Source organism: Rhinolophus hipposideros (genome assembly GCF_964194185.1).
Source record: "Rhinolophus hipposideros genome assembly, chromosome: 4".
NCBI lineage: Eukaryota > Metazoa > Chordata > Mammalia > Chiroptera > Rhinolophidae > Rhinolophus > Rhinolophus hipposideros.
In genome coordinates, this window is record NC_138050.1 from 19,537,932 (window position 1) to 19,550,323 (window position 12,392).

The following is a 12,392-nucleotide window of genomic DNA, read 5'->3' on the forward strand; positions in this document are numbered from 1 at the left end:
TTTAATAAAGGATTTTGCAGAGGATGAGGCAAGGATCAGATGGCTTAAATGGCAGGATCTGAATTTGCAACCCATTATTGATTCAGTAAAACTCACTCAGTGAATCCAAGTCTTCCTGACTTGATAGCTTTATAAGAACTTATGTATTGAGTTGATTTGTGTTGTATAGACACTTTAACGGTGATAAAATATTTGTAATGTGGATGACATAATACAATTTTTTTCAGATACATTTCTACCTATTGTAAATCTTGATATTACAGGGCTTTCCCACTTATTGAAATGATGGGCTCAATAGACCAGTGAAAGAGGCTTTTTAAAATATCAGTAGCCTGGATAGCGTTCCAGGCAAGATGGTGGAATAAATAAATGCTGTGCTTGCTGCCTCCCATGACTACATGAAAATTACAACTAAATTATAGAATAATCAACCTTGAAAACCATCTGAAAACTAGCTGAAAAGAACTCCTGTAACTAAGGATGTAAAGAAGAGGCGATGTCAAGATTGGTAAAAGAGGCAGAGATGTGCAGTAGGTTGGCCCCACTCCCACATGTAGTGGTTGAATATCAGAGGGGATATCTTGGCAGTGGAGGTCCTTCCTGAGGAGAGGGGTCCTAGCCCCACACCGAGCTCCCCAGCCCAGGGTTCCAGTGCCAGGAAGATGTCCCCACAACATCTGGTTGTGAAAATCAACAAGGAATCTCCCTGTCTGGGTAAAACAGAAGGCTTCTGGAAAGCCAGACTTTCTCTCAAAGGGCTCGTGCAGAGATTTACTTGCTTGCAGGCACTCACCGTGGCCTCTGGCAGAGGAACAGCAACTTGAGAAGTACCAGAGGTATCCAGTAAAAGACTGGGTTGTGTGGCTGCAGGATGAGGGCTACTGGGACAACCACCATTATCTCAGTGTTGAGAATCTACAGGTGGGTGCCATCTTTCCTGTATGGAGCCTTCCCCCACATAGCCAAATCTGAAACTGCAGTGGCCTGATGAACTCCACTTGTTTCACCCTGGTGACTCCCTGGGACCTTGCCCTGCCCAACTTGCATCCCTGGGCAACCAGTCCCACTCTGTGCACCTTACGAGGCTTGTTTAGCAGCAAACAACAGGCCTTGGCTCATGCGCTGCCAAGAGGCACTTTCAGTGGTGGGCAACCAGCACCAACCAGTGCTGAAATCTTTCTTGGACAACTCTTGGGTCTGTGGGCTCAAAAAGAGCAGAAGTTGGCCATGGTGTGCTCTGAGACTTTTGCGAGGGGCTCCAGGCTCAGCACTGGTGTCAAATCTGAATCTGTATTAACCTGGTGAATGCTTAACCACACCCTGGTGACTACTTAGGACCCTGCCTCACCCAACTCACATACTGAACAACGTTCTTTCACTGACTGAGATTTACAGGCAGTTGGCAGGAGCCATCAAACTTGGGGGTGCCCTGGGCCTTTTGTTGAGCTGCCCCAAGCCTGGTACTGGTGGCAGCTGGCTTTGGTTCTTAGTGTGGCCTCATCTACACCCCTCCAAGTCCAGCACAGGGAGTGACCAACCACAGATAGCTTTGTAGTTCTTACTAGTTAGTCCGGGGCTGGACTAACACTGTCACAGGCAGCAGCTAAACTTGGCCTTTACTGGAACCCCTCCCTAGATGCTCCAGAATCAACACACCTGGAAACCAGATTAATATCACAACAGAACACTACCCAGTTAGCTCTACAAGAAGCTCACCCAAATGATGGTCTCAACAGGCACAGGGATGAACTGGGGTGAATCCCCGTCTGTGTGGTCAGCCCTCACATAGCAGCTCATTTGCTGTGTGTATGGCCAGTCCTTACAGTAAGTCAACCTGAAGAGTCAGTCCCACCCACTGACATGCCAAAAGCAATCAAGGCTCAACTACAACAGGAGGGCACACACAACCCATACAGGGACACTCCTGGAGGACATGGCACAAGTGATCATGGAGACTATACCCTGGGCCACACAGGACACCTACTACGTAAGGTCACCTGGTGAAGACTGAGAGACATAGGAGATCAACCTAATACATAGAAATGAACACAGAGAGATAGCCGAAATGAGGAAACAAAGAAACATGTCCCAAATAAAAGAACAGGAGAAAACTCCAGACAAAGGACTAAATGTGATGGAGGCAAGTAACCTACTAGAGATAGAGTTCAAAACACTAATTATAAGGATGCTCAAGGAACTTAGTGAGAACTTCAACAAAGAGATAGTCAACATAAAAAATGACATAAAAACCATAAAAAAGAACCAGTCAGAAATAACAAACACAATAACCAAAATGAAGAATACACTAGAAGGAATCAACAGCAGATTAGATGAAGCAGAGGACTGAATCAATGATTTGGAACACAATGTAGCAGGAAACACCCATTAGGAACAACAGAAGAAAAAAGAACAATAATAAAAAAAATGAGGATAGTTTAAGGGACCTCTGGGACAACATCAACATCTGTAACAACATTCTCATCATAGGAGTACCAGAAGGAGAAGAGAGGGAGCAAGGGATCAAGAACCTATTTGAAGAAATGACTGAAAACTTTTCTAACATGGCGAAGGAAATAGACATACAAGTCTAGGAAGCTCAGAGAGTTCCAAACAAGATGAACCTAAGGAGGCCCACACCAAGACACGTCACAATTAAAATGGCAAAGGTTAAAGACAAAGATAGAATCCTAAAAGCAGCAAAAGAAAGGCGACTAGTTACATACAAGGGAGTTCCCATAAAACTATCAGCTGATTTTTCAACAGAAACTTTGGATGCCAGAAGAGATCTGCATGAAATATTTACAGTGATGAAAAGCAAGGACCTACAACTAGATTACTGTACCTGGCAAAGCTATTATTTAGACATGAAGAACAGATAAAGAACTTCCCAGAAAAGAAAAAGCTAAAGGATTTCATAACCACCAAGCCAGTATTATGAGAAATGTTAAAGAGACTTCTTTAAGAAAAAGTAGAGTGGGGGAAGAACATAAATATGAATAATAAAATGGCAATAACTATGTACATGTGAATAATCACTTTAAATGTAAACGAATTAAATGCTCTAATCAAAAGACATAGGGTAACTGAATGGATAAGAAAACAGGACCCATACATATGCTATATATAAGACACCCACTACAGATCGAAAAACTGACAGTAAAGCAATGGAAAATGATATTTCATGCAAATGGAAATGATTAAAAAAAAGCTGGGCAAATAATACTTATGTCAGACAAAATACACTTTAAAACAAAGATTATAATAAGAGACAAAGAACCACATTACATAAAGATAAAGAGACCATCCAACAAGAGGATATAACCCTAGTAAACATCCATGTACCCAATATAGGAGCACTTAAATATACAAAGCAAATATTGATCAACATAAAGGGAGAGATCAACTCTAATACAATCATAGTAGGGGACTTTAACACCCCATTGACATGAATGACAGGTCTTCTAGAGAGAAAATCAACAAGGAAATAGGAAGCTTAAATGACACATGAGACTGGATGGATTTCATTGGTATTTTTAGAGCATTCCATCCAAAGCAGCAGAATATATATTATTTTCAAGTACACCTGGGACATTTTCCAAGATAGACCACATGTTAGGCTACAGAACAAGTCTCAATAAATTTAAGAAGATTGAAATTATATCAAGTATCTTCTCTGACCACAATGCCATGAAACTGGATATCAATTACAAGAAAAAAACTGAATTCATACCAACACATGAAAGCTAAATAACATGCTACTGGATAATGATTCGGTTAACAATGAGATCAAAGAAGAAATCAAACTCTAACTTTGTCTCAGAAGAGACAAACACAAGTGAAAGCACAATGACCCCAAACCTATAGGACACAGCAAAAGTAGTACTAAGAGGGAAATTTATAGCAATACAGGCCTACCTCAACAAGAAACATCTCAAACAAGAAAAATCTCAAACAAACAATATAACCTTACACTTAAAAGAACTAGAATAAAAACAACGAGCCCAAAGTCAATAGAAGGAAGGAAAGAATAAAGATCACAGCAGAAATACATCAAATAGAGTCTAAAAAAAAACAATACAAGAGGTCAATGAAACCAAGAGCTGGTTCTTTGAAAAGATAAATAACATTGATAAAATTTAACCAGACTCATCAAGAAAAGAAGAGAGAGGATCCAAATAAATAAAATCAGAAATGAAAGAGGAGAAGTGACAACTGACACCACAGAAACACAATGGAGTATGAGAAAATACTATGAATAATTATACACCAAAAATTTGGACAATCTGAAACAAATGGATAAATTCATAGAACATACAATCTTCCAAGAATGAATCCAAGAAGAAACAAAACATCTGAACCGACCAATTACTACTAATGAAATTCAATCAGTAATAAAAAAATTCCCAACCAAAAAAGTGTCCTATACCAGGTTGCCTCACTGGTGAATTTTAGCAAACATTCAAAAAACAAACAAACAAACAAACAAAACCTCCCAAAAAACCAAACATACACGCACACACAAACTAACATCTATTATTTTCAAATTATTCCAAAGGATTCAAGAAGAGGGAAGGCTCCCAAGCTAATTCTATGAGGCCCACATTACCCTGATTGCAAAACCAGACAAAGACATTACAAAAAAAGAAAATTTAGACCAATATCCCTGGTGGACTTAGATGCAAAAATCCTCAAGAAAACATTAGCAAACTGAATTCAGCAATACATTTAAAAGGTCATAGTCTATGATCAAGTGGGATTTATTCCTGGAATGCAAGGTTAGTTTAATATTTGCAAATCAGTTAACATGATGCACCACATCAACAAAATGCAAGATAAAAATCATATGATCATATAATAGATGAAGAAAAAGTGTTTGACAAAATGCAGTTTCCATTTATGATAAAAAATCTCAGTAAAATAGGAACAGAGGGAACTTACCACAACATAACAAAGGCCATATTTGAAAGACCCACAGCTAACATCATACTCAACGGGGAACAGCTAAAATCATCTTCCTTTAGATCAGGAACAAGACATGGATGTCCACTTTCACCACTTTTATTCAACATAGTATTGGAAGTCCTACCTATGGCAACCAGACAAGAACAAGAAATAAAAGGTGTACAAATTGGAAAGGAAGAAGTATAACTCATTATTTCCAGATCGACATGATACTATATAGAGAGAACACTAATAAATCCATGAAAAAAACTCTTAGAACTAGTAAATGAATTCAGTAAATTAGTAGGATGCATAATGAGCAGTCAGAAATTGGTTGCATTTTTATACACCAATAATGAAATATCAGAAAGGGAAATTAAGAAAATAATCCCATTCATAACTGCATACAAAAATAAAATTATGAAGAATAAATTTAACCAAGGAGGTATAAGACCTGCACTCAGAAAACTATAAAATGCTGGAGAAAGAAATAGAAGAAAACACAAATAAATGGAATGATGATACACCGTGCTCATGGGTAGGAAGAATGAACATTATTAAAATGTCCATACTACCCAAAGCAATTTATAGATTCAGTGCAACCCCTATCAAATTACCAATGGCATTTCTCACAGAACTAGAACGAATAATCCTAAATTTATATGGAACCATAAATGACTTCAAATAGCCATGGCAATCTTGAGAAAGAACAAAGTTGGAGGTATCATGCTACTGATATCAAACTATCTACATGGACATAATAATCAAAACAGCATGGTACTGGCATAAAACCAGACATATGGAATCAATGGAACAGAATAGAGATCCCAGAAATAAACTGACACCTATATGGTCATTTAATCTATGACAAAGAAGGCAGGAATATACAATGGGGTAAAGATAGTCTAATCAATACATAGTGTTGGGAAAACTGGACAGATACATGTAAAAAAAATGAAACTGGACCACCTTCATACTCCATATGTAAGAATAAACTCAAAATAGATTAAAGACTTAAATCATAACACTGTAAGACTCCAAACCATAATACTCCTAGAATAAAACATAGACAGTATACTCTCTGACGTTGCTGTTAGTAATACATGTTTTTTCGGATCTATCTCCTTGGGCAAGGGAAACAAAAGAGAAAATAAACAAACGGGACTACATCAAACTACAAAGTTTTGCACAGCAAAGTAAACCATCCCCATAAAGAACCTACTGAATGGGAGAAGATATTCACCAATGCTACATCTGGTGAGGAGTTAATATCCAAAATGTATATAGCACTCATAGAACTCAACACGAACCCCCTCCACCCCCCTGAAAAATTCAATTACAAAACGGGCAGAAGACCTGAATAGACATTTCTCCAATGAAGATATATAGATGGCCAGTAGACATATGAAAAGGTGCTTAGCACCACTCCTTATCAGAGAAATGCAAATTAAAACCACAATGAGATATCATCTCATACTTGTCAAAGGGATTAGCATCAATAAATCAACAAAGTGTTGGCAAGGAGATGGAGAGAAGGGAACCCTCATGCACTATTGGTGGGATTGCAAATTGGTACAGCCACTATACTGGAAAATGGTTTGGAGGTTCCTCAAAATATTAAAAATAGCACTACATTATGACCCAGCAATTCCTCCTCTGGGTATTTGCCCAAAGAAATCCAAAACACTAATTCGAAAAGATGTATGCACCTCTATGTTCATGCAGTGCTATTTACAGCCAAGATTTGAAAGCAAGCTAAGTGCTCATCAATAGATGATTGGATAAAGAAGTGGTACATATATACAATGGAATATTACTCAGCCATAAAAAAATGAAATCATACCATTTGCAACAAGAATTGACCTAGAGGATATTATGCTAAGTGAAATAAGTCAGACACAGAGACAAATACCATCTCACTTATATGTAGAATCTAAAGAATAAAACAAACAACAAAACAAAACAGAAAAAGAGACTCATAGAGAGACTGAACTGATGGTTATTAGATGTGATGGTTGGGAGGCAGGGTGAAAAAATTGAAGGGATTAAGCAGTACAAATTGGTAGTTACAAAACAGTCACAGGGATGTAAAGTAGAGCATAAGGAATATAGTCAATCATATGGTAATAGCCATGTATGGTGCCAGGTGGATAATAGACTAATCGAGGGTATCACTTCATAAATTATATAAATGTCTTACTGCTATGCTGCACACCTAAAATTAATATAAAATAATATTGACTATAAGAAAATAAATAACTTTGAAAAGGCAAAAAAAAAAAATATCAGTAGCCTGTCAAAAATCTGGTTTGGGGAACTCAGCTCATCACTTTTTTCTGAGATGTTCAGAAAATTTCTGTTCTGCTTCTGCAGCCTGAGTCAAAGGTCTTACTCCCTTCCCCTTGGATAGAAGAAAGACATGATGCAGAGGGAAATAAGCAACATTTGCCCTTCCAGTCTGGGGGGAATATGGAAATAAGGAGTAAGTCAGATATCAGTATACTTGTTTCTCTTCATTTTATTTTATTTTAATTAATATTAGTTTCAGGTGTACAAAACAACATAATGATTAGACATTTATACCTCTCACAAAGTGATAATCCCACCAAATTTACTACCCATCTGACATCAGACATAGCCATTATAATACCACTGACTATATTTTCTATGCTGTACTTTGCAACCCCTGTCTATATTTGTATATATTTAATTACAGTTGACATCAGTATTATTTTATATTAGTTTCAGTGCAATGCTATACAGTACAACGGTTAGGCATTTATATAATCTCTAAGTGATTCCTTAGAGATACGTCCAGTACCCATCTGACACTTTTTCTTTTCTTAGAACCCGACATGTAACAGGGAATGGGGTGTGGCTTTAGAAAGTATCATTGGTATTGGAGTGAGGGAGCCAAAGAAACCTTACTCCTTTGGACCAGTGTGGTGAAGACTGAAGCCCTACAGGAAAATCACAGCTATGGGCTTAGTACCTAAGCAAATTCAGATGGTGGTGGGAACCCAGGTCAGCAATTCTGGACCCCTTGGGCCTGTACATGGTAAGTAGAGGACTTTTAAGTTATTCCCTGCCCAAGAGAGGAGAGGTGCAGATGCTGAGGGTCCTGCTGAACTAGCAGAGGCCCTGATACAGGACAGAGTTCATTTGGGGTGAGGATTTAAACATGAAGACAAATAGCTTGGATCATGGGTGCCGGCACATGACCTCAAATGGTGCTCACCAGTTCAGGGAGAAGCTGTCTGGCTGCTCTGAGGCAGAGACTCAGTGAGAATCCAGATGACCTCATGTGGCCCTCAGAACTCTGTTTTCTCCTCTATCACACCGTCATGTATGATCATTGCTGCCCTTCCAGTCAGCCACTATCTTGGATTGGAGGATGGAGAGGGAGAGATTTTACCTAAATAGATCAAGCAGTTAATTACAGGAACTACTGTAATTGTTGCATCTAATCAAGTTTGCTGGATTGGAAAAGCATTTCATTTTTTTTTTTCATGTTTGCTTTAGAGAATCGGGGCTTATGAGGATCACATGTGTTACAGAAAGTAGAAATTCATGTATTTTATCAAAGCTAAGATGCCATTGATGTTTTAGAAGAACCATTTTTTTATGAATTACTGAGAAAGTAAAAAGCTACTATATCAGTCAGGGTTCAACCAGAGAAACAGAGCTAGCAGATATATATCAAGAGATTACTGCAAAGAATTGGCTTACACGATTTTGGGGGTTGGCTAAGCACGTCTGAAATACTTAGGGCAGGTTGTTAGGTTGTTAGGTAGAGTATGCTGCAGCTCTTGGCATGAACTGAAGCTGCTATCCACAGGTAAAATTTTGTACTTCATCAGGGAAGCCTTATCTTTGCTCTTAAAGCCTTTCAACAACAGATTGAATCAGGCTCACTCAGATTATCTAGGATAATCTTTTTTACTTAAAGTCAACTGATTAGGTACTTTAATCACATCTATAAAATACCTTAATAGTAGCACCTTTTTGATTCAATAGTGGGTATTGTATCCTAGTCAAATTCACAGGTAAAACTGACCACCACAACTATCAATTTATGACATACTACAGTAAGACAAATCTCAATTTTAGAGATGTTAAAATGGGAATAAAAGTACATTTAGACTATGAAATACAGGATATTTTCTGGGTGTAGTATGAGTAATTTTAGAATTCTATTACAGAACTTCATTTAGTAATTCTGGAGATTAGTAGTAATTTTGACTACTCATTTGCAGAGAGGAAGTCTGAGATACTGAGATAAGAAAGGGAAGTCATTTTCTGAGTGCCACTTCAGGCAAGGTTAGAATTAGTATGCAGTTTTCCTCCTCATTGTTTTTTGAGTCTAAATCTGTCCATTTCATCAGAATCACATGCAAAGCAGATTGGTAAAATGCAAATTGTGATTCTCAAACTGGTGTCCGTGATCACCTGAGGGTTCCAAAGTGTATTAAAAACTACTTCAGGGAGCCTAATGGAAAGTGTACATTTAATCTGAGGCAGAGATTCATGGGCTAAATAAGATGTGAAGTTGCTTTGCTTTTGGCCAGCGTTCTATCTAGTCATTTGGGTCACTTTGTTGTCATATGCTGATCAGAAGTTCTGATTACCAATTAAATGGGTTCTGTAGGTTATTTACCTGCTTGCTCTCTAAGCCATTGTCTACTATCCCTTGTTCTGCTCTGTATCAAAGGGAACTACATTTCCCAGGTTTACTTGCCAACTGACTTCTGAGAAGGTTCAGCTAATGGTAGGCATCAGAGGAAGACTAGAAGGGGAAGAAGTGGGGGAAGCCAGGAAATCTCCCTTCTGCTCTGCCTTGGGCTGTGCCTTTCTCACTAGTTGTGTTTCCTCGTGTCTCGGATTTCCATTGGACAGGCCTTCTCTCCATGGCCCCACCCCACCAGGCATCCTCCACTGTGGTTCTGATTCTTGCTGGATGGACCCAGCTTTGGACTCTAATAGCAACATCTCCTCTCATTGTTTCTTCAGCCACAGGAATGGCAATGACTTCCTGCTCTTGCTATGCTCTGGTTGCCTCATGGTTCCCTGGGTGCTCTTTCAGCTTTCCTATCATCTGAGCAAGGTTGCTTTTGCTTTCAGAAGGCTAATGCCTAGAGAACAGGGAGCCATCTTTTCTTCCACCACTCCCACTCCTCCCCGGTCTCATGTTTTGGAGATTGCGTTGCCCTAATTAATTTTTTATTAATTGTCTTAGAATATCATTGTCACTCATATATCACACCTTGATATTCTTGGTTACATATGGAGAGCTTCCTCACATTGAATTCTCTCTGTTTGGAATACTTAGAGTAGTTTGTTTTCCTCACTGGAACTTAATGATACATCGAATTTTTTATTATTATTAATTACAATGGGAATATAAATCAGTTATTACCTGATAGACACAAATTTTGTTAGCATCATTCTAAAGATGGCTTCCAAGAGGAAAAATATGAAAAAGAAGAAAATTATCCTTACTGGTGGAAGAGTTGGGAACCCCTGAGCAGCAGGAGCATACAAGGTAGTGCTGAAGGTAGTCTCAGGAGCCACCATTCATCTATGAGGGAAAGAAGTCCCCCCAAAATAGGGGGACGTGTGCATGGTTGCTCAGTGAGTTAGTAAATGAACAACCAGGCCCAGAAATCAGTTAATTCCAGCCACATTTTGCAAAGCAGAATTGGAAGGGTATTTGCAATCAGAGAGATCCAGGTTAGAACTCTCGCTTCATTGTTCATTTGCTCTGTGACTCTGGACAAGTCACTTATTTTCTCTGAACCTCAGTTTTCTCATCTCTAAAAAGATAAACTTCACAAGGTTTGTAAAACTGAAAGCAGTCACTTTAAAAGTGCTTGGCAGAGTGCTTGGTCAGAGTAATCACTAAATATCTTACCTTTCCTTTCTCCCATGCAGGACAATCAAAATTTCCAAGAAGGTTTTTTTTTTTTCTCTTTTTTTAACTTTCTTAAAATTTCTTTTTCTTTTACTGTCTTACAACAAAACAAAATAAAGGAGCTGACAAAATGCTTCAATAATATAACTCTGATTTAAAAAAAAGTACTTGCAATTGTGCTCTCAATACCCTTCAATATGCTGTCTTTAGTTGCCATTTTGCCCCTTAATACATTACGGTGAGAATTATGTCTGTATGAAGTTATATGTGTGTATGCTGTGGACCTGCTCTATGGCACTTAGCAATCAGCAATCATTTAGGCCAGCTTTCCTTCATTTTCTGATTGGTTACAGACCAAAAATAGATCCTGTTACCCCAAAAATGATTCTTTCAGAGGCCTGCTTCCATGGGCCCAGGCTTTGGGAGGACCAACCTTTGGGCTCAATTGAAAAGCTGAGCTGCGTGAAAAGATGTCAGCCTCATGGTCACAAGTGCTGCAGCCCCAGTTCAATGATATACTCCCATAGGGGTATAAAGAAACAGTTATGTATATGCCTCAACCTTGTTCTCTTTTGAGATGCTGTTGCATTGGAGAACGCCTGAAAGAGCAAGGTTGCTTTTGCTTTCAGAAGGCTAATGCCTGGAGAACAGGGAGCCATCTCTTCTTCCACCACTCCCACTCCTCCCCAGTCTCATGTTTTGGAGATTGCGTTGCCCTAATTAATTTTTTATTAATTGTCTTAGAATATCATTGTCACTCATATATCACACCTTGATATTCTTGGTTACATATGGAGAGCTTCTTCTCTTTGAAGTGAGTTTGGATTTAGAAGGTTCTTTTTTTGCGGTTTCCTTTCAGGCAGTTCCATTATGTGTAACCATGATGCAAAGCAGGCAGAGATCTGGCTTCAAGCTTTAGGCTGGGGTAGAGATATGGAAACAGATATTGCCCTGGTTAATGCTATAGGTTTGCTTTTGTTGAATTAGTGGATGAAATAGGCTGAGGAGGGTAGGTTCTGGAATCCATACTTGCCTAGTCAAAACCACCAGAAGCCCTGGTGAATATGGTTATGTTTAGAGGGCTAATCAGACAGCTTTAAATTCTGCGCAGATGGCATTTCAACTCTCCAGTTAAGCATGCTCCTTAGTTTTTTTGTTCACAAAGTGTCCCAAACAGGGGCCTCAGGAATGCAGTTCTATGCATGACCTGGGTGATGGGACACCTCTATTTATGGCAAATGGCTTTGACTTCTGTGGATCGGGTCATATTGTTACAGCTGCATGACTAAAAAGGATTTGAATGATTATATTTTGACTAGAATTCTTCCTACACTTTTAAGGAACAGGGAAACTTTAGTTTCTCTCTTTCTCTCACCCAATCTCTTCTTGCTTTCCCTCATTCCACCTGTGTTCCACTTCTCCAAATCCCTCTTTTTTAGAGACTGTGTTACACTAATCTTTTATTAATTATCATGGAATATTGTACACCACTCATATATTGCATTTCAGTATTCTTGGCTACATATGGAGAACTTCTTCA